This window comes from Notamacropus eugenii, chromosome 7 (genome assembly GCF_028372415.1).
Source record: "Notamacropus eugenii isolate mMacEug1 chromosome 7, mMacEug1.pri_v2, whole genome shotgun sequence".
Classification (NCBI taxonomy): domain Eukaryota; kingdom Metazoa; phylum Chordata; class Mammalia; order Diprotodontia; family Macropodidae; genus Notamacropus; species Notamacropus eugenii.
This window is the reverse complement of record NC_092878.1, coordinates 32,625,423-32,649,456: the sequence shown is the minus strand read 5'-3', so window position 1 is coordinate 32,649,456 and position 24,034 is coordinate 32,625,423. Positions and strand designations below refer to the sequence as shown.

At 38.3% G+C, this 24,034-nt stretch overlaps 2 pseudogenes; one reads left to right on the top strand and one right to left on the bottom strand.

The window, feature by feature from the left end:
• The first annotated feature begins 4,344 nt into the window (after window positions 1–4,344).
• LOC140513818 (enhancer of rudimentary homolog pseudogene) lies at window positions 4,345–7,119 on the top strand (annotated as a pseudogene).
• Window positions 7,120–10,532: 3,413 nt separating this feature from the next.
• LOC140513792 (uncharacterized) overlaps window positions 10,533–24,034 on the bottom strand; it is a 66,381-nt pseudogene continuing 52,879 nt past the window's right edge.

The window sequence follows — 24,034 nt, the reverse complement described above, 5'->3', positions numbered from 1 at the left end:
TCTCTGTCTTCTCTTTTGTCCTGTAGGGCCAGATAGCTTTCTATACCCCTTTACCTGTATTTCTTATTTCCTAGTGGTAAGAACATTACAGTTGATCCTAACACTTTGAGTTCCAACTTCTTTAGCTCCCTCCCTCTCCACCACTTCCCTTTGGAAGGCAAGCAATTCAATATAGGCCAAATCTGTGTAGTTTTGCAAATGACTTCCATAATAGTTGTGTTGTATAGGACTAACTATATTTCCCTCCATCCTATCCTGTCCCCCATTGCTTCTATTCTCTTTTGATCCTATCCCTCCCCATGAGTGTTGACCTCAAATTGCACTCTCCTCCCCATGCCCTCCCTTCTATCATTCCCCCCCACTCTGCTTATCCCCTTATCCTACACTTTCCTGTATTGTAAGATAGGTTTTCATACCAAAATGAGTAGGCATTTTATTCTTTCCTTTAGTGGAATGTGATGAGAGTAGACTTCATGTTTTTCTCTCACCTCCCCTCTTTATCCCTCCACTAATGAGTCTTTTGCTTGCCTCTTTTATGAGAGATAATTTGCCCCATTCAATTCTCCCTTTCTCCTCCCAATATCTTTCTCTCTCACTGCTTGATTTCATTTTTTTTTAAGATATGATCCCATCCTCTTCAATTCACTCTGTGCACTCTGTCTCTATGTGTGTGTGCGTGTGTGCATGTGTGTGTGTGAAATCCCACCCAGTACCCAGATACTGAAATGTTTCAAGAGTTACAAATATTGTCTTTCCATGTAGGAATGTAAACAGTTTAACTTTAGTAAGTCCCTTATGACTTCTCTTTGCTGTTCACCTTTTCATGGTTCTCTTCATTCTTGTGTTTGGAAGTCAAATTTTCTTTTCAGCTCTGGTCTTTTCATCAAGAATGCTTGAAAATCCTCTATTTCATTGAAAGACCAATTTTTCCCCTGAAGTATTATACTCAGTTTTGCTGGGTAGGTGATTCTTGGTTTTAGTCCTAGTTTCTTTGACTTTTGGAATATCCTATTCCATGCCCTTCGATCCCTTAATGTAGAAGCTGCTAGATCTTGTGTTATCCTGATTGTATTTCCACAATACTTGAATTGTTTCTTTCTAGCTGCTTGCAATATTTTCTCTTTCACCTGGGAGTTCTGGAATTTGGCCACAATGTTCCTAGGAGTTTCTCTTTTTGGATCTCTTTCAGGCGGTGTTCTGTGGATTCCTTGAATATTTATTTTGCCCTCTGGTTCTAGAATCTCAGGGCAGTTTTCATTGATAATTTCATGAAAGATGATGTCTAGGCTCTTCTTTTGATCATGGCTTTCAGGTAGTCCCATAATTTTTAAATTGTCTCTCCTGGCTCTATTTTCCAGGTCAGTTGTTTTTCCAATGAGATATTTCACATTATCTTCCATTTTTCCATTCCTCTGGCTTTGTTCTGTGATTTCTTGCTTTCTCATAAAGTCCTTAGCCTCCATCTGTGCCATTCTAATTTTGAAAGAACTATTTTCTTCAGTGAGCTTTTGAATCTCCTTTTCCATTTGGCTAATTCTGCTTTTGAAAGCATTCTTCTCCTCATTGGCTTTTTGAACCTCTTTTGCCAATTGAGTTAGGCTAGTTTTCAAGGTGTTATTTTCTTCAACATTTTTTGGGGTCTCCTTTAGCAGGGAGCTGATTTGCTGTTCATGCTTTGACTTCATGTCTCTCATTTCTCTTCCCAGCTTTTCGTCCACCTCTCTAACTTGATTTTCAAAATTCTTTTTGAGCTCTTCCATGGCCTGAGCCCATTGAGTGGGCTGGGACACAGAAGCCTTGATTTCTGTGTCTTTGCCTGATGGTAAGCATTGTTCTTCCTCATCAGAAAGGAAGGGAGGAAATGCCTGTTCACCAAGAAAGTAACCTTCTATAGTCTTATTTCTTTTCCCTTTTCTGGGCATTTTCCCAGCCAGTGACTTGACCTCTGAATATTTTCCTCACACCCACCTCACCTCCTGATCCTCCCAGCCAGTGTTTGGGGTCTGAGATTCAAATGCTGCTTCCAGCCTCAGGGCTTTGGGCGGGGGCAGGGCTGCTATTCAGTGTGAGATTAAATTCAGATGCTCAGGTGAGGGCAGGGCTGCCTCTCAGGCTCAGTTCCCTCAGGGAGTTTATGCACAGACCTTCAACAATGGATCCAGGCTCCTGCCTGCTTGGAGAGCCCTGGTCTGCTGCTGCCCCTCAGCTTCTGTCTCCCGAGGGGGCCCGAGCCATGGGGGCACCCCACTCCCCCCTCGACCCGCCAAAGGGACTCTCTCACCGACCCCCGTCACCTGTGGGTGGAGGTACTTGTGCGGCCGCTGGAGATACCGTCCCTGAAGCCCGCTCGGATCTGTTCCTCTCGGTGCCGCGGCCACGGCAGGGCTGTACTCAGCTCCCAGTCCCGGCGCCCAGTCCGCAGCACGAAGGACCTTTTACGAGAGGTTTGCAGGTCTCTCCGGAACAGAAATCTCCCTCGCTCCAATGTTCTGTGGCCTCTGGGTGCAGAATTCGCCGTGAGTTACTTCTTTGTAGTTGTTCTATGGGTTGTGGGTTCGGAGCTATGTGTATGTGCGTCTTTCTACTACGCCATCTTGGCTCCAAACTGAGAAGTTTTTGCACAACCAAACCCAATGCAACCAAAATCCGGAGGGATGTAGTAAATTGGGAAAGAATTTTTACAGCTAAGCTCGGGGATAAAGGCCTCATTTCTAGAATATATAGAGAACTGATCCAAATGTATAATCATACAAGTCATTCCCCAATTGATGAATGGTCAAAGGATATGAACAGGCAATTTTCAGAGGAAGAGGTTAAGGCTATCTATAATCATATGAAAAAATGCTCTAAATCACTATTGGTTAGAGAGATGCAAATCAAAACAACTCTGAGGTACCACATCACACCTATAAGATTGGCAAACATGACAGAACAAGAAAATGATAAATGCTGGAGAAGATGTGGGAAAGTTGGAACACTAATTCATTGTTGGTGGAGCTGTGAGCACATCCAACCATTCTGGAGAGCAATTTGGAACTATGCCCAAAGGGCTACAAAAATGTGCATACCTTTGACCCAGCAATATCGCTACTAGGACTATATCCCCAAGAGATCATAAAAATGGGAAAGGGTCCCACATGTACAAAAATATTTACAGCAGCACTCTATGTAGTTGCCAAAAACTGGAAGTCAAGGGGATGTCCATCAATTGGGGAATGGCTGAATAAATTATGGTATATGAATGTAATGGAGTACTATTGTGCCATAAGAAATGATGAACAAGAAGACTTCAGAGAGGCCTGGAAGGACTTATATGACCTGATGCTGAGTGAAAGGAGCAGAACTAGGAGAACTTTATGCACAGCAACAACCACAGTGTGTGAGAGTTTTTTCTGGTAGACTTTGATTTTTGTAATAACACAAGAACTTCTTACCAAAAAAAAAAAAAAAAATCCCAATGGAGGATCTCAAGGCAAAATGCCTGCCGCACTCAGAGAGAGAAATATGGAAGTCACTCACATATTGTAGCAGATCATGTTTGTGTATGTGTATGTGTTTGTGTATCATGTTCTGATTTGTTATACGATTTCTTTCATTTATCTTAGTCTGACTACATAGCATGACTATAGTGAAAATATACTCAATAGGAAAGTATATGTAGAATCTATACAGAATTGTATGCAGTCGTGGGGAGGGAGGGGGGGAGTGTGGGGTAGGTGGGGCGGATAAAATCACAATTGTATGGCAGTGATTGTTAAACATTACAAAAAAAAAAAGAGTCAACAGTATAATCCCTACTTTCAGCTTTCTGTGTGCTGATATACAGAGTATTAGTACTAAACAAAATCAAGTAGAAATTTAAATTTGCAAGGAAGTAAATTTAATCTTATATGTCTCTGTAGTTTGGTGAGATACAACTGATGACTAGATTATGACTCTGGAAAAGTGTTTTTTTTCCAAGAAGAATAAGGAAATATAACTTATAGTAGCTTTGTATATTAAGACATACTCATGATGTAGGTATAAAGATTGATAATATAAACAAATTAGGGGAGCAAGAAATAGTGTATTTCTCAGATTTGTGGAGAATGGAGAAATTTTTGATCAAACAAGAGATAAAGAACATTATGAAGTGCAAAATGCATAATTTTGATTACATTAAATTGAAAAATTTTTGCACAAACAGACCCATTGCAACCAAGATTAGGAGGGAAGCAGAAAACTGGGAAAGAATTTTTGCAACGATGGCTGTTAGCAGTGTTGCGGCTCAGCTCTTGTGCAGTGGCTGTGGCAGTGACAGCTTCGGAGCTTGATACAGTATTACAAGGCATGACTTGTTGAGTCATCAACAGAGAGAGTGATTTACATTTGGAGATGAAGTCTCATACCATTTTGTTGGTACAACCTACCAAGAGGCCAAAAGGCCAAACTTATGCTGATTATGAATCAGTGAATGAATGCATGGAAGGAGTTTGTAAGATGTATGAAGAATATCTAAAGAGAATGAATCCCAACAGTCCCTCTGTCGCATATGACATAAGTCAGTTGTTTGATTTCATTGATGATCTGGCAGATCTTAGTTGCCTTGTGTACTGAGCAGATGCTCAGATGTACCAGCCCTACAACAAAGATTGGATCAAAGAGAAGATCTATGTGCTTCTCCATCAGCAGACCCAACAAGCTGGCAAGCCTTGGGGGGATGTGGGGAGGGCTTGGAAAACAGGTGTGTACAGAATGCTGTAGTGGGAGAGTTGTTATTATAGAAGTCTTGTTTCCATTTTGTTACGATCTAGCCAAGGTCAAACGCATTAGGAGTATTAGAAGATTTTTGTCTTGTTCAATCTGAAGCCCCTGTCCCTCACCATTTTCTTTTTCTTTTTTAAGAAGTAGCTGAAAATTACTCTTTGGTCAGTTGGCACTTAATTACAGTTCTTCCAGCTGTTATATCTGCTTATAACGTTCACTGTACTTATCCTTCTGTGTAAGGGTTTTCCAGAATTTAGTTATGTCCTCAAAACTCTAAGGCTTAGTAGAGAATACAATAAATGCTCTTTAGTTAATAAAAATAAGAATTTTTGCACCTAGTGTCTGTGATAAAGGCCACATTTCTAAAATATATAGAGAATTAAGTCAAATGTACAAGAATACAAGTCATTCCCCAATTGACAAGTGGTCAAAGGATATGAACAGGCAGTTTTCAAGGAAGAAATTAAAGCTATCTATAGCCCCATGAAAAAATGCTCTTAATCACTATTGATTAGAGAAATGCAAATCAAAACAACTCTGAAGTACCACATCATACCTATCAGATTGGCTAACATGACAAAACAGGAAGATGACACATGTTGGAGAAGATGTGGGAGAGTTGGAACACGAATTCATTGCTGGTGGAGCTGTGAGCTGATCCAAAAATTCTGGAGAGCAATTTGGAACTATGCCCAAAGGGATACAAAAATGTGCATACCCTTTGACTCAGCAATAATGCTTCTAGGACTATATCCCCAAGAGACCATAAAAATAGGAAAGGGTCCCACATGTACAAAAATATTTATAGCAGCACTCTTTGTGGTGGCCAAAAACTGGAAATCAAGGGGGTGCCCATCAATTAGGGAATGGCTGAACAAGTTGTGGTATATGAATGTAATGGAATACTATTGTGCTATAAGAAATGACGAACAGGAAGACTTCAGAGAGGCCTGGAAGGACTTCTATGAACTGATGCTGAGTGAAAGGAGCAGAACCAGGAGAACTTCGTACATAGCAGCAACCACAGTATGCGAGGAATTTTTCTGGCAGACTTAGTCCTTCACAGCAATGAAAGGACCTAAAAAATTCCCAATGGACTCTTGAGACAAAACGCCTTCAACATCTAGAGAAAGAAGTATGGAACTGGATCACAGAATGAAGCCAACCATTTTCCTTGTATTATGTTATGTTTTGTTTTGGTTTGGTTTGTTTTGGTTTTTCTTGTGATTTCTCCCATTCAATTTAATTCTTCTATGCAACATGACTAAGGTGAAAATGCGTTGAATAAGAATGTATGTCTAGAATCTATATCAGATTGCACACTTTCTCAGAGAGAAAGAGGGAGGAAAGGAGAGGGGAAGGAGGGGTAAGGAGGGAAAAAAATCTATGATATGTAGAAGTGATTGTAGAACCCTGAAAAGAAATAAACTAATTTTTTTTAAAAAAAAAAGACGTACATGAGGAAATTCAGGAAAAGAAAGGAAAAGCAGAGTGGAGAACTTTTTGAGTAAAGATAAATGGAGACAAAAATAAAAATTATATTGTCATGTTAGTAGAACTTACCTGGACAGAGAAGGAAATTAATTAGAAATTTGGGGAAATGATCTGCAGCCAGGCATGAAGACATGTTTTAGTACTAATAAAAAATTTTGGTCAAAATCAAATGAGATAAGATGTGTAAAACAATTTGTAAACCTTAAAGCACTTTATAAATGGTAACCATTATGCTTATTATATCTGGTCATCTGCTGGAATTCTGCCAAAATAGAGTAGGAATAATTTGTATGATAACAACTATATTACAGAGAAAAAAAAACACTTTAAAATACTTTAGAATCTGATCATTGCAATGTTATGAGAGGATCAAAGATAAAACATGCCACCCACATCCTACCAGCAAGATGATGGGCAGGCATAAAATGTAGAATGAGACATACATATTTGATTAATGAAAAGTATTAAAAAAAGGTTGTTGGAGCTTTTCTTAAAGTTATTGAAGGAAAAGCGGAGGATCAGTAGCAAACACAAGTAGGACAGCTTTGAAAATAATGTGTTGAGTTTTTTGCATAATTGGAGAGAGAAACAAGCTATTTCATGGTGCATATTCATGGTTCCATGGGTAAACATCATTTTCTGTTCCACTTTATATATGGAAATGCCCATTTTATTTATTGTTTGCTAAGTTCAAAAGAAGAAAATAAATTCATGTACAAGAAGCAAAAAAGGGAACTGTATCCCAGACTTGATTCTGAACAGGGAGAAACTGGTTTTTGACTATAAAAATGATGATAATCTTGAGTAAGACTTTTGTCTTTTGTTTAATATACCCTGACTAGTATGTAGCAGGAGTTTAATAAATGCTCATTGACTGCCCTTATGGAATGCTTTGCATTTTTCCTATCCTTGATTCTCCTCTCTGTACCCATTCTAGTTTTCCAGAGGCTTTTCTGAAATGGAATGAAAGAAGTCACAACTGAAGTCAGCACCACATATATTGTCTGATCAGGGCTGAGTCGAGCAAAGTTGTTTCCTTGATCATTTGAAGGTGAGACGAGGTGCCATAGATATTAACATTTTCTCAATAATGTCAATATAATTTATCTTGTCATTAAAACTTCATTGAAGCACTAATGAAGTCTTAGTGCACTCTAAACCCTTTATGTTGACTCTAGTTCTTCAAAATCATAAACTAAAATGAAAATGTAATAAGGGAAAGGGTAACTTGGTGGCTAAAATGCTCAACTAATGTAGAAAAGACCTGCCATTATGTAGAAAAGTTACATACAGCATAATTTTAATATTATAAAATCTCATTGGCAGTAATGTCAGAGGTTACCTGCTTCAATTCTGAACTAGAATTACACACACACACACACACACACAAACACCATTCTCACAAAGTGGTTATCCAGACTCTGTTTAAATGTACAGTGATAAACTCATGATGAAGCATGCTATCCACTTCAGAGAAAGAACTCAGACTATCTGACAACAGACTGAAGCATGCTATTTTTCACTTTCTTTCATTCTTTTTAAAAATTTTAATCTGCTTATACAAAATGACTAATATGGAAATGTTTTACTTGATTGCACATGTATAAAGCATATGGCATTGCTCCCTGTCTCATGGAGGGGGAAGGCAAGGGAGGAAGAGAAGGACAGAATTTGGAACTCAAAACTTTAAAAAATGTTAAAAACTGTTTTAACATGTAATTATGGGAAATAAAAAAGATGGCATTGGACATGGAAAGAACCACAAAAACAAACAAACAAACATAGCGATAGAGAACCCAGTACCTTTGGAGGCAACTGGGCCACTTTTGGATAATTTTCACTCTTAAGGAGTTCTTTCTTATGTTAAGAAGATGTGTCTTATGTCAAAAGTTTCAAGAGAGGATAGTCAACGATGTTGAATGTTGCATGGAGGTCAATGAGAATGAAGTCTAAGAAAAAGCTGTTGGCTTTAGTTATTAGGTCACTGGTGACCTTTTCAGAAGATGTGGGATAGAGAGCAGTGTACTATTATCTAGATGTATTCAGTTGACTTCGTAATGAAATGGATTCAGAATTGAGAATCTCAGAATCTGAGAAATTAATGGATCAATGTCAACTGGAAGGGAAGAATCTAATGCAAGTCCCCAGGGATCTGTCCTTGGTCCTGAGTTGTTCAACTGTTTCTTCAGTGACTTGTATGAAGACAGAGTTGGAATGTTTATGAAATTTTCAGGTGATATGAATCTGGAAAGGATAAGTAATATGTTGGAGGACAATAAAAATTTAAAATTATCTCAATGGTTTAGAATAGTGGGCTAAATCCAGTTAAATTAAAAATTGTGAGGTCTTCATTTAGGTTTTTAAAAAATCAACTGTATATATACAGAATGAGGAAATGTAGCTGCACAACAGTACAGATTTTTTTTAAAAAAAGGATCTGGAAGGCTGGTCTGGGCTCTGTGGGCTGCGCTTTGCTCAGTGCCCGGTGTGATAGCCCTTTCCTGTCAGCCTTCTAGGCTGCTTTGAACTGGAAAACTCTTTCATTTTGTAGTTTTGTGGCTTCCGCTGCTCTAGAATTTGTTTAGAGTCATTTTTACAGATATTTTATGAACTTTGAGGGGAGAGTTTTTACAGGTCCATCCCTCTATTCCACCATCTTGGTTCCGCCCCTCAACAAGTATTTGTTAAGCACTTATAAATGCCATTCCTACCTCATGGCACCGGAAACTGAACAAAATACTCAAGAGACAATTTGATGGGGTCTTTGCAGAGAAGGCCTACTGCCTCCTTCATTTTCATAATGTTTCTATCAATATATCCTAGGAGTATATTAGCCTTTGGGGCTGCTTTTTCAGCCTGTTAACTCACACTAAACTCCTAGTGCACTTAAAAACAAATTACTAGATCTATTTTACATGAATTATCCAACCATGGCTTTCCTGTCCTCTACCAGTGAAGAGTGTAGTATCATATGATCATAGAATTTAATGCTGAAGGGAACCTTAAAAGTAATTGTCTAATCCCTCATTTGATGAAACAGATGCAGACAGTTTATTTGCCCCAGTTTATAAAAATATTAGTTGACAAAAATGGAATTGGAACTCAGGTGTTCTCACACCAATATTTTTAGTCCAAGTATAGGATTTTTTATTGATCCCTCTTCGACTTAAATATATTAGATTTGTACTTTTCATTGAGACCTTTTGGGACTCTATTTGGATCCAATTGATACTTTTGTATTCCATCATCCCAGATATTAGCTGAATCCAATAAGTATGCCGCATTTGCCTTCATCCAAGTCTCATAAAAATGGTGACCTACACAGGATCAAGTGTAGGTCACTAGACCTACAGCATTCTACTAGAAACTTCCCTCCAAGTTAACATTGACCCATTAATTCCCATTTTTTCCAGTCTTATCATTTACCCACTTTCAAATCTACCTGAGTATAAAGCCCATATCACTATCTATTCCCCCCAAAAAATCATGATAAATTACATCAAAAGCCTTAATTCCAAATATTTTTTGCCTCTGACATTGGTTTACTAGCATATTAATCACGTTAAAAAATGGAATATGGTGAATCTGACATCACTTGCTCTTGATAAACCAACATTGGTTCTTGGTGATCACTTCTCTTTCTTTTCTATGTTCTCATAAATATTCCTTTACTAGTGTGTGCAATAATTTTCCTGGAAATCAAACCCAAGAATTTCATTATTGAAAAAATTATCTCTCTCTTGCATATACTTCCACTGGAGAATTTTAAATCATTTAAATCATTCACTCTGTGTATCCTTTTTTCTGAACTCTTTGTATTCAGCTCTCATAAAAGAGAGTATAACTCATACTGCATTGCATTTTCTCTTATCTTTTCTACCATGAACTTTTAAGCTGAAGGATTTTACTTTATCATCAGCCTTCCTATTTGGTCAAAACTGATGAGAAGGCCAACTCCCATTTTATAGATGATGAATCAGGGAACAGGTCTACCTTGAATGAAATACATACAGAAGTGTTGCCATAAGCTCACCAAGTTACTTTCATCTCTAATGTGTTTGTGCAAATCAGTTTGTAAACTTCTGATGTTTAAACTGAAGGCAAGTTGCACATCTCTTCAGCCATCTGGGCAAGGGGAAACCTTTGCAGCTTGGTATATGAAGTCAATGAACAGCCAAGATACAGATCAAGTGAGTCTACTTACCAAGTGTATTTTTAAAGATCCTTATAAACATGGTCATCTCTAGACCTACTTATAAAGACAGAGCCAAGTGGAAAGCATCAGCTACTCATCATGAGTAAAATAATATTTATTGGGGTATAACAATGCCCAAGGGCTTGGTGAACTAAGCAATCAAAATCACAGTAATAGGTATCAAACTAGAGCCCCAAATACCATTTAAACTACAACGAAAGAGTAAATTTTATGGTCTTGCTTTTTATGACTGAAGACGTATACACTAGCTATCAAAATCACTTTAATTTTCAAGCTCACTCCAGGCCTGAAACAAAATAACCCAAAAGCTCCTATTACCGTAATTTAACAGAAAGCAGAGCCATCTTTTCTTTATCTATGACAACACGATGTCATAAATACAGCTGCTTTTCATCCATAATTACATAAACAATAAACATGCTGCCATTCACTAGGGTTTTAATAGTCAATACACGTAAGCAATATTGTGATCTAATGGGCTGCATCTGTTTTCTTTAACCTTCTTCATTTTACTCATCATCCTTGTCCTCGTCAGAAAAATGAGGCACAGACTTCTTTGCCACCACGTTGTCCAGTCCCTGCCTTGCAGATAGGGGTTCACATTCTGAAAAATACATAGTTTAGTGATGTAAAAAAGGATCAGTTATGCATAACACAGGAAAACACATGGAAGCAATGTATTATGATATGCCCTATAAACTGGACCACTTTGTGATGGGCATTACTGAAGGATTCTATTGAGTGAAATATTATTTCAGGGTGCTAACTAGAATCTATGCTTCTAACTTAAACCTGTAGGATAGCTAACAACCAACCTCCCTCCCTCCCTCGCCATAATCTGGCATGCTTTATCTGTGCAAATATGAGTGCTTGAGTGAATAAGCCTTCCAATAACCTAGCTATTGATCCTTATATACAGGAAAATTCTCATGCTATGTTCCTGTGGGTGGTTTTAATTTTTTTTGGTTTATCAAATACTTTACTAGAAAAAAAATAGCTCTGTGAGACTATTAAATGAATGTTCTTCTGAGTCTAACTCCAGGTATGGATAGCAAGAAAAGTGGTCTGAGCCTCCAATCCATGATGCCAGTGAGCCTGTGAGATGCTGGTATGAACTGAAAAAGGTGATCTCATGGGAATGGTGGGAGAGCGGCTGTTCAGCCTGGGCTGAGGTAGAATTCTCCTGATTCAATTTCCCTACTGACACCTGGCCGACTTTAAGCCTGACTGAATGCAAGTTGGCAATCCACTCCTACCTGGAACTGACATGAAGTTGGGGAGATATTGGTTCCCTGAAATGTTCCTACTCTTAGTGGCAATTTCCTAGAGTCAAAAGGTTTGTGAGTTTAATACCAGATCTATTCAATTATAGATTGTTGGTAGGAAAACATCCGAGGTTAAGTCTAAAATTAAGCTATTAGGCTTAGGACTTTAGACCAACAACAATAAGTTAGGGTCCTTTCATTCTTAGTAATACTGTGGAGACAATTAGGTCAAGAGCTTGTGAAGTTAGCAACTTAAATATTATTTGTGTCTCAGTTGGTTAATGTTTTAAAAAAATTCTTTTGTGATCTATATTGTAAATGCTTTAAAAAGAAGCATCACCTCACCAAAAGTTGGAATTGTTTTATGTGATATGAACTGTTAAAAATGAAAAATAAAATAAAATTTAAAAAATAGCTCTGAAGATTTATAAGCACACCAGAAGTGAAACTGAAATTCAAAAGCTATTGAAAAGACTTTTTTCATTGCATAAGTGATTTTTTTTCTATTCAAGTACTAAACAGTAGTGAAGTAGAGAGGCATTGTGGGAGTCTCTAGTACTCACACATATCCAGCTGGTCAAATTAAAAAGCTATACACTTTGGGAAAAGCCTGTATATCCATATATCCAGTGCTGGCCTCTACAGTGTGTAACACTCTTCCCTCTGGTGGCATGTGGAATGAGTCAAAAGTTTGTCCATTGCTGCTCCAACTCACATCTATTTTGTAGCATTTGGAGTTGGAGCAAGCAATTGGAGCCTTGCAGGATAGTCTTTAGCAGGAAGTAAAATTGTTGCAAAAGCTTTTGAAGATATTTGTTTATTGAAGAGTCTTTCCAATGACCCAACAAAAATAAGAAAGGGACTTCGGGATTTTATGATTCCAGAATGATTAGTAATTCAGTTACATGTGAAACAGACTCACTGAGGCAACATTTTGCAGGGGCTTTGTGTCCAGATGGGGCTCCTTGTGGGTCAAAAAACCACATTTCCATTCTCAAAGCTTCATCTGGAGGTGCTATGCTCCCTTAGAGCACTTAACTAAGCATGCTCCCCTGAATACTAGATTGGGGGATCAGTTTTTGCATCTGACAGCTAAATGACTCAATCGTGGGAAGGTTTTCAAGCTCTCCTGCTAACACTGTATCCTTTCTTATTGGGGCTCTACTTCAAAGCAAGTTAAGAAACAGGCTCAGAAGTGAAACCATCCAACCTGGTTGAAATTTGTGGAAATTCCTGTGTGAAGGGTGATATGGGTTTTTTTTTTTAAGTCATTTTCTGGGAAATCTTCTTGCTAGGTGAATTTAAATACTTTTTAGACTAAATAAAGGGGAGTTCTCCAATATTAATTGAATATGTGTAAAGACTGAACAGTGAGTAAGACATTTAAGGGTTGACTGAAAAGTGTTTTACAAGTGAAAATCTGAATGTTTGGTTGGCTTTGGATGATCACATAAAGTCTCATCTAAACCATATGCAGCACTTTGGACTAAGATGGAAGTTTAGGGAGATTACCACTGGCAATGGGTTTTTATGTGACATTTGAATGTTTCACCATCTACCCAGACCCAGGAAGTGCCATATTGAGGGGCAAGGGAGGGAAAGGTGGTGAAGGCTGGAAACAGGAAAAATAACAGGAAGGGAAAGAAAAAGAAAAGAGAATTTATTTGAATGTTTTTTAAACCACCCAAATAGTTCCACTGCAATTCAGTACCTCCATTTGTGAGAATTTTTCAGTTCCCTATTAAAACTAGCTTTTATGACCCAGCAAATAGACTAGCAGACATAGGCTGGGAAAGCAGTATCACACTGTAAGAGACAGCATACCACAACGGGTAGTAGTACACAGAGGATTCGAAATGGGGAAGAGCAGGATTCACCAGCTATGTGACCACAAGCAAGTGACTTAATCTCTCACTTTCCTCATCTATGTAATGGGGATAATAATAACATCTCCTTCACAGGTCTGCTATGAGGCTCACATAAGATAATGTAGGGAAAGCACTTGGTAAAACCTAGGAGTGCTCTATAAATGTCAACTTTTTTATTATTTTTATGATGTGTGAGCACTGCCACTCTCTCAGATATGCCTCTGTAATAGCTGCTCAGTCTCCCTGGGATTCAACTTTTTTACCTGTAAAATGAGAATAATAGCTTGTTTCCCTCCAAGACTCACAGGGTTAGCATGAAAGAAGAGATGTGAAAAAAAAAATACTAAAAGTAACTAGCATTTATGTAGCACTTTGAGGTTGCAAAGTGCTGTATATCTTATCTCATTTCAATCTCACAAGAACCCTGTGAGGTAGGAACTATTTGCTATCCCTATTTTACAAGCAAGGAAACTGAGGTGAGGCAACATGCATTTATCAAGCACCTATTATGTGCCGAGAACTTTGGCTGACACTGATTAAGTGACTTTCCCAGGGTCCCATAGCTACTAAGTACCTGAGGCAGGGTTTAAATTTGCCTCACTCTTACTCTCTGGAAACCATAATTGGTCACTATAATTCTTTGAAAACACAAAAGCACTGAAATTCAAAAATATAAATTTTAAATTTGGGGATAGACAGGCAATTGATGGATAATCCTTAATAGTCTGTTCTAACTTAGAAGAACAATCAGTCCATAATTCTGTTTATTATCTAGCACCTTTCTTCTAAAGAAATAAAGGCACTTTCATATCATATTGTCACTGAGCCAAGAAGTAAGGTGGGACAAGAATTTAACCCAATTCACAATTAAAAGGATTGAGACACAGGGAAGTTTGATTCAGCCTAGATCATGCGGTTTATATAGTTAATGGAGCCAGATCTAGCACTCAGGTCTTCATTTTCTTTTCTTTGTCTTTCTTTTGTCTGGAACAAAAATAAGAATTGGATCTCTGCTCTTGATTTTTTTTTTGTCTGGAAAGCCACAACCTATGCTAAGCTTCTTTGGGAGAAGTGTTGCTTTTAAACTAGTCCAGAATTTCTTCTTTCTGAATCATGAACTTAATGAGATGGTTAAGGTCTCTCAATCAAACTGTGAAGTCCATCTGAATACTGATTATAGGGAAGGCAACTTCTGTTACTCAAGAGGATTGAGACCCAATACTTCTGGCTTGAGGACATGATCTTTGTATGCTCCAGGAGAACAGACAGTACTTGATACCACTGGGTCACATTGACATTCCTGGACATAAATTCTAGGCCTTTTCCATGTGAAGGAAGTTGAGGCTAAAATATAAAGCCTGGCCAAAGTTCCAAAATTTTGGTATCTAGGTTCCCTAAGGATAAGACCTAAGTAGTTACCCACTGACATTCCCTAAGGAAGGACAGAGGGATGGTGGAATAGGGAGTGGACAAAAACTAAGGCTCTTTGCTGAATTTACTGCAGATGTTATTTATGCACCTTGAAGAATAGAGGAAATGGAAATCATGGGCTACTTCTTGGTCAATCTCCATATAATGGCCATTTACTAGCATACTTATAAGGATGTAGGGACCTAGAACTCTGCATGTTCCTCCACGGTCACTACTCCCTCAGGCCCTTTTCCTCCTCCAACTATAAGATTGCAAATGGCAATTCTCAAGTGGCAAAGACTCCTAAACCGGGTAATTTAACTCTGCCAAATAAGGTATTTTTCTATCCTTTCGATACCTTATGAGTCTCTCTTATAAATCCTGCTTTGGGTATATCTGTTCTTTCTCAGACTGAGGCAGAAGCTTGGAGCTTTGTGACATGGAGCTATAGGGATAAATGATGTTTCTGGACAGCCTATATAACTCTAAGGCCAGAAAAAGGAAAACTCATCAGCAGTAAGGAAATAGATTGGAGAATATTATTCAGAACAATTTGCAACTATTATCGTCTAATTCCCTAATCTCTGATAGGGCCAAACTATTTGTTTTTGTTTTTTCTGTGTTAACAGTCTTCATGTGAAAAGCTTGTGCTGTTGTCCTTGGTTTGTTTTTTTTTAAAATTCAACACAAAATAGGTGTTGACTTGGTAACAGCCATATTTTCATCAGATTGGAAGGAGTAAGAGATAAAACTGTAAACTCTAAGGGTGGAGTGTTGGTGGGATAGCAAGGCTTCATATGTTCAACTTGTGAGCGTCAGTGCTTAAAAACAATTCATTAAAAGCTCAAGTCCATTCAGTTCCCTTCAAGAAAATGTCGTAATAGTCAAAGAACACCGTAAACAGTTGAGTCCGTGTTGGATGACTAGGGTGAGGAAATAGTGTTGAAATCTCCAAACAGATACATGTGACATGTGGCAAACGAACATAGCTAAGTTAGAAAATTTGGCATAATCTGGCCAGGAAAAGGACAAGAATATGTCTAGGCAAACTGTATGAGGAAATGGCTGAATTTAGCTTCTCTAACAAAATGCTTCTATAAATTATTGTTTGAACCATGGAATTTAGCCCTTGACTTTATTGTATCACTTAGTAAGTGTTTCATATATGTAAGCTGTCTCCTCAACCAGGCTGCATGCAAGCTTAGTACATGGAGACATACAGAAAAACAAATAGTTGGGCCCTATCAAAGGTTTGTGGGCAGAGCTCATTTTAGTGGCTTCTCTGGGATCTCCCACAGTACCTAGCACAAAATTAGGAACAGAGTAAGCACTTAATGAGTTTTCAAAGAATTGAAACTATAGTAGCTATGAGTTTTTAATACTGTAGTCCAAAGTCTCAGCAGCCTATCAGAGAGCTGGGGATGTAGTTTCAAAGCAAGGTCCCTCTTTATGCTGGACCACTCTCCTAATTTTTCATAAATGCTTATGATGAGACTCTAAAGTTGCTTCAGAACAACCTGAGGTCTCAGCATTTGTCAACAACCCTCTTCAGATAACATAACATAGAAAAATAGTCAAGACTGTAAGTTACCCTCCTTCTCTGTCTCTGTCCACCTTTCATCTTTTCGAAAAGAAGCTTCTTGTTCTAGAGAGGGGGAAGGGAGAAGAGAAGAAACAAATGTAGCAGTATGGATCAAATTTGGTGAATGTCTATTTTAAAAGCAATACTCTGTGTTTCCTGTGGACATTTGCATACACATATTTTGGAAACAGAACTAGATGAAAAGAATGTCGTGTCAGAAAGATAAACCACAAGAGAAAAGTTAGTGGTTTTTCAGCTTTTAATAAAGTCCTTTGGAGTGCCCAGGGGCCCACTAGTGTCATCAACAATCACATAAAGAGGAAAATACATTTTAAAATACAAGCACTAGAAACCAATCTAGCACAGATCTAGTACCGCCCCATGAAATGGCTATGGTAGAAACCAGCCATCGAGGGGGCAAGGAGGGGGAGAGGAGGAGAATGGTATCTCACTCCCTTTTAACAAACTGCATAAACTAAATGCTCCAGGGGTGTAGTGTTTGATTATTTGTAACAATTCTCCAAGTAAATAAATTCAACATCATGGCTTCTGCAACCAATCCATCTGTAGTTTTAAGTTAGTGCCCCCAGTAAAGATGCTAAGAAAACCATTTGGTCCATAACATTTTTAATAGAGTGAACCTTTTAAAAACTGCCAAAAAAAAACTTCTTGGCAGAAAGGAAAGCTATGTTGAGAGGAAAAAAGCTCTGTTACCACAGTTTGTATAAGTGTTTCCACATACTGCTATATTTCAAACACACAGTGGAGTCAACTAAGCTCAAGAATATAGGACACATGCTCAACAGATTTTTCTCTCGATTATGATTATAGAAGACAGAAAACTTAACCTGTGAGTGGGATGGGAGAAGGAGAATGGGGGTGTTTGTGCTGGTTGTTGTTTGGGTTAGTTTGGTTTTTTAATGAAGGGAAAATCAAGTATAAATGAGGTGATTGATCTTACTCTAAATAAGCTTCCTTAACTGTGATAAAGGAAGAGCAGCATAAAGTTTTGATGAAGTACCAACTTATTCCTTTTGAGTTGTTTGAGTACAACAATTTTTTTTTAGAAAATCATAGATGTGGAGACAAAAATGACAAGTGCCAAGAATGAGCTTTGTATTTTTCATGTTCATTAAAATCTCCCTGATTCACAATCCATATCTCTTGCCCAACCTCAACTATGCATGAAGGCTGTGCCAGGGAAGGAAAGTCAAAGAGCCCCTCCATCTGCCAAAGAGGGACGTTTCTGGCTGCAATCACACTTGTCGGCTTTCTTGGGGAACAGCTCAATTTAATACTTGAAGAGAGAAAAGGCAGACATGTAGGTTGTTCCATCTAGGAAAAAGTCTATCACACTCTGGGTCTTTACTTTTGCTGCCTGAAGGTTATCTTTTCCATGGATGTATGTTATTCCCAATTCCCAGAGTGGCACTAGTGTTAACACCACCAGGCAGAATGCCACCTCAACATGAGCATTTTTATTCCTCATTACTCAAAGCAGAGTGGGACTTGTTTGGTCTGTGGCACAATATTAAATTCATTGATCATGAGTGGGTGTGGAACCAACTTGATAGCTGACACAGCAAGATGGGGTACCAATCAAATTTGCTGAATAAATGGAATGGGATGGAAGGAATGGAATGAAATGAAATGGAGCAGGAAAAGATTTATTAGAACAGAAAGGGATTGGATGGAGTGGAATAGGGCTTAACTAAACTCTAATATCATAGAATATGATAAAGTAAAACATATTTTGGTTTTTCTCTTCAGCAGCATTTCCTGAAACTACCTTGTTCCATGAAATTTTTATTACCAAAAACGACAGTCCCTGCTTTGACACTTGTGACCTTGGGCAAGTCATTTAACCTTGGTTTTCTTATCTGTAAGGTAAGGGAGTAGGATCAGATAACCTCTGATGTCCCTCCAAACTCAACAGCTATGGTCCTACCATTCTGATCTTCTATAATTCACTTTGCCTGTTAGTTCTTTCCCAAATATCACTCTCTCATTCATCCCAGGTCATCAGGATATGTTCAGGCTCTGCTTCCATTCTAAGCTTCAAGAGAAACTAAGGTGGACCTAGGCAACCCTTACTTTGACTGTTTTGTAGGCAATGGAACGGTCAGAGATAGATTGAACAGACAGACAAGAGAAAATGAAAGCTAATAAACAATCCACCTCTCCAGGAGCCAAAGTCCCTCAGGTTAAGCCAGGCTGCTTTCAATGGAGGTGGCAGGTTCCAGACTCTAACAGAGGCTTCCTATCCATCACTGAAGAGCTTAGACATCTAGTGTGCTTCAGCAGAGGTGAATGTGCACAGATGACAAAGAACCCACTTTAGGGGATACTTAACTAGAGCAGGGGTTCTAAACCAAGTTCTTAATTTGTTTATGTCATGGATTCCTTTGTCATTCTGGTGAAACTTTCTCAGAAGAATGTCTTAAATGCAAGAGACACATAGGGTTAAAAAAGGAAAGTGATTATACTGAAACACAGTTATCCAAACTATTTTTAAAATTCAGGGATTCTCAGATTTCAAACCCCTCTATGAGAGGGAATCTCCATCAGCCATGTAATTATGGGATGCTGGAACAGGCAAAAGGCAGTAAGTTTATTTCCACTGAGAGCAAATACCACAGGACATCATGGTGTCTTGCAGTCACTCTCTTAGCTGCCTTATAATGTATTTTTCAGTAAGTGAGCCTTCTAGTTCTGGAAGATTTTCCTTAGGAACACCTTCCTCTAACAGTTCAGAGCACTGCTGTCAAAAGGCATTTAGTTAAATTCTAAACTGAAATGTTAAACCTTCAACATCATCACAAATGATCATTCGGTCTTGACTTGATCAAACATGATCAACTGAGGGATGAGTGATTCAATCTCAAGCTTGGTACCACCTTGCAAAGAGCTACTTTCCCAGGATTAATGATCTGCTAGATTTATCAAATGGAATTGTACACAGTGTGGAGAAACCAAGTGCAGACAGGGTCATGGCAAGGGTATGTCCATTACCAAGAGTTAGGTACAATGGCACGAAAGTCTTAGGTTGGGAGCAACTAAATCCTGGTAGTTTTAAATACTGACTGTATAAATTGAGAGACTAGGGGTTGAGAGACTAGGTTTGGGGGGAAGTCACCCAGCCATTCCATGAACTCAGAAATAACTAAACATAGCTGTAGGTAAGGGAGTAATGGCCATTTGGAGAAGTTAAACCAAAGACAGTGCAGTGACTTTATTGGTAACTTATGTTTGCAGCACCACACAAAGGAGACTGTCCCTATCCAACTCATCTATTGTGTTCACCCAGTTGAGTTTGCTTTGTTTACTGAAAATGTTCTAGAGTCATCCAAGGTGCTGATCAAGAATACTGATGCATGCTTAGAAAGGGGAAACACTTGTCTTCCTAGGTCAGAAACTGTTTTCCTGAGAGAGTAACATTGAAGTTCAAGGATACAGAGGGGAAGAAGAGTGAAATTTGCAGGGACCAGTCATTGAGTTCAGGTGTAAGTTACTTAGCATCAGAGTGTATTGGGTGTTCATTTCTTGCAAAACAACGCTTCCCTCTTGGAGGCATGACCACCTCCCAGGAGATATTAGTGAAGCACAAGTAATGAAAAGACATAGGAATGCATTCAGGTTTTAAAGTTCTTTGGTCAATATTTATTGGATGCCTACTATATATTGAACACTGTGGAAAACTACAAAGGAGAATGAATAGTCTGTGCCTTTAATCTAATGGAAGGGACAAGACAGACATTCATGTTTAACTTAGAGATTCAGTGGAGAGTAGTGGACTTAAAAGCAAGCAAGGACCTAAGTTCCAGTCCTGATTTTACACTTACTGATTGGGCATTGACTATTGGCAAAGCACTTAATTTCTCTGAAATTTGGTCTCCTAATCTGTTTTAATGCCTGCCATACTTTCAGAGGGTTGTCATGTGACTCAAATGACATAATATATGCAGTGTTTTGCACATTCTAAACAACTATATAAATAATAATCTTTAATAAAGAACTAAAAATAGTAAGTTATTATAGAAATAATCACAATGTACATATTGGACTTATGATTTCAACTGGTATGAAGAAGTATCAGTGTGGAAACTCCTTCCACTGATTTAACTCATCTCTAACACAGCTGTCTGAGAGAGTTGCCGAGGTCACTGATTGATTGATATGTTAATGGTGTGTGTGTGTGTGTGTCTGTGTGTGTGTGTGTGTGTGTGTGTGTGTGTGGAAAGAGAGAGAGAGAAAGAGACAGAGAGAGAGAGATAATGAGAATATGTAGATATGTAGGTTTCAATCATACCTCTGAGACATAAGCAAGTCAATTAATGTATGTGTAGTGTGTGTTGTGTATATATACGCGCGTGTGTGTGTGTGTATGTGTGTATGTATATGTAATATACATTTATATCATTGTCCTTAGTAGGACTGCACAAGAAACAAGAAATTATGCTTTCTTGAGAACTCTAAATCTGTGAAAATACTGACTGGAGATGGTGGGACCCTACTAAAAAAAACATCACACATACTTGTGAATTTCAAGCAAATTAACTCTTAGTACCTACCAGTTACTAATAAGGCAATAAACTAAGGAAAGCTAAGTTTAAACAAATGATCACAGTTGATAAGAAACTTCTAAACATGACCTAAAGTAGTGGATTTACTAATAGTTCTTCCCTCTTATAGGGAATCCAAGTTCTAGTCTTTGGCTCTGATACATACATAGAAAACAAGTGACAGAAACAGATATACTACACATATGTGCTAATTATTCAAGGATGTGAACTACAGGCTGGGTGGTTATTAGAATGACTGAAGATAATCTAGAAAGGCTTTCTGAAAAAGATGAGCCAAATCTAGAAAGAAGGAAAGATGATGTCTTCCATCTCTCCTACTTCCCTACACCCACTAAACTTATTCTCTGCCTTGACTTAGTACTTCCTGCTCCCACCCAGATCATTGGTTCCCTTCTAACTGTTCTAGATTCGCTCTCAACTTCCCAAGGTCAACTACTTCAGTATTGCCCTCTAAAGCACTTGGACTCCTTCCTCCAAACTCAATGGGCCATTGCCTAATCTTTTCCATCCCCAGCCTCTGTTCTTTTCTACTCCTATTCCTGGACCACACAGAAAATGTAAAACTAAGTGAAACCAAACCTTTAAAGAGTAAAGAAACGACTTCCACTTTGATCCAGCCCTTGGTTCTGCTAAGTAATCTTTTTTTATCCCTCTCATATCTCCCTTATATACTCCCCAGTGCCAAGTGAAGACCTATTTTTTTCTTAAGCTACCAATTCTTCTTCCCCACCCTCCATCTCCTTTATTCAATTTTCTTTTCCATTTTCTATCTTGTTAATTCCTTTGTCAATGTCTTTCCTTTCCTCCCCTTATTTCTATTTCCATTGCCATCACCTTAGACCCTGCTCATTGTATACCTATGATGGCATAGGGCTTTTCTGAAGCTATCCTGGAAGAAAGGGAAGGATTAAAGATGGCGTAGGACCACCACTACCATAGCAGATTGGGGAGATGATCATTTCACCTTTGAGCTTCAATATTCAGATGTGTAAAACAGGTTCTGCCTCACACTGACGGTGGAGCTTCCCATTAGATTGTGAGTTCTTTGAGCATATGCGCAGATAGGAGAAATTATAGTAAAATATCGCAAAAAAATTTTTTAATTACAAAAAAAATTCTTGTATCAATTGACACACCAAGAAAGACATAATCACTGTCTTCAAGAACTTGGACTATCATAAAAAAAGGAAATAAACTTTTTCTGCTTGAACTTAGGTAGCAACGTTTAGAATTATCGAGACAGATTTTGACTGCATATAAAAGAGCTGTCCACAAATAGAAGAAATGTCCTTGGAAGATTGTATGTTCTTGGTCAAGAGACATCTTCAAGTGAAGCTTTGAAATTCGCATATTGGGAGTGCTATAGAGTAGGTTCTTGGACACAAGACTAAATGTGTCATAGTCAATGATTTATGAGGTCTCTTCCAACTGAGATTCTGTGGTTTGTCTATGATTTTAAAATTGCCTCCTAGCTGACATTAGCTGCCAGACTGATCTTAATAAAGAGCACTTGTATTATATCAGTCTCTTCTTCAAGAGCCTACAATGTTTCTTTGTTTTTCTTTCACATCAAGTCTAAATTCCTAGAATACTGGATTTGGAGTCAGAACCCCTGGTTTCAAATTCCACCTCTGTCATTTGTTAAGTGGGTAACCTTAGGCAAGTCACTTCACATCTCTGGGCTGCAGTTTCCTCATCTGAAAAATTAGGGGATCCAGACTAGATGACTTTAAGATGTATTACAGTTCCAAATAGATATTTCTATGATGCTTTTTAAAGATCTTCCATAATTTAATCCCGACCTACCAATCCAAATTTATTTCCCACCTCTCCCAAATATAAATGCTCCATTTTAATTAAGCTAATTACCCTGATTATACTCTTTCCTTTCTGAATTCTCTCCTACCACTTTTTTCCAAATCCTACCTATACTCAAGACACAGCTCACATCCAAGCTAAAGAAGCATTGTAGTATAGTAGAAAGAGCTCTGGACTTGGGAATCACAAGGCATTGGACCATAAAATCCATGGATTTAGAGCTAGAAGAGAATTTAAGAGGCCATTTAGTCCAACTCCCTCCTTTTACAGATGAGGAAATTGAAGTTCAAAGTTAAATGACTCACCCAAAGTCACACAGGTAGTAAGTAGCAGAGTTCAGTTTTGAACACAAGTCCTCATGGAATGCTGACTGAGGGGAACAGTAGGACAATTAAGGAAGGAGAGAATGAAAAATGCATTTATTAAACATCTAATATGTGCCAGGCACTGTGCTAGGTACTTTATAAACAGCTCATTTGAGCTTACAAGAATCCTGGGAGGTAGGTGCTATTGTTAAATCCATTTTACAGCTGAGGAAACTGAGGCTGGCAGAAGTTAAGTGGCTTGTTCAGAGTCACATAGCTAATAAATGTGCAAGATCACATTTGAATTCAGGTCTTCCATACTCCAGCTCTAGCACTTTATCCACTGCACCATCTAGCTGCCTAAGTTGTAACAAAAGTAGGTGATATGAAATAATTCAGGAAAGGTAGGTTGACTCAAGATTTTAAAGGGCTTTAAATGCTAGGATGAGGAGTTTATAATTCATCTTATAGTCAATGCAGTGTCACCAAGGATTTTGGAGCAGAATTGGCGTTGAGGGAAAGGTGTACCTGTGTCTGCAGAAAATTGTTTTTCCCGCTGTGTGAAGAATGAATTGAAGAGAGGTGAGGATGAAATCAATGTTAGGACCAGTTAGGATGCTAATATAATAGTCCAGCTAAGAGATGCTAAGGGTCTGAACTAAGGTAGTGGCTATTTGAGTAAAGAGAAGGAGAAGGATATGAGAGATGATGTAGAGGGAATATTGACAAGTTTGGTGACTGATAAGA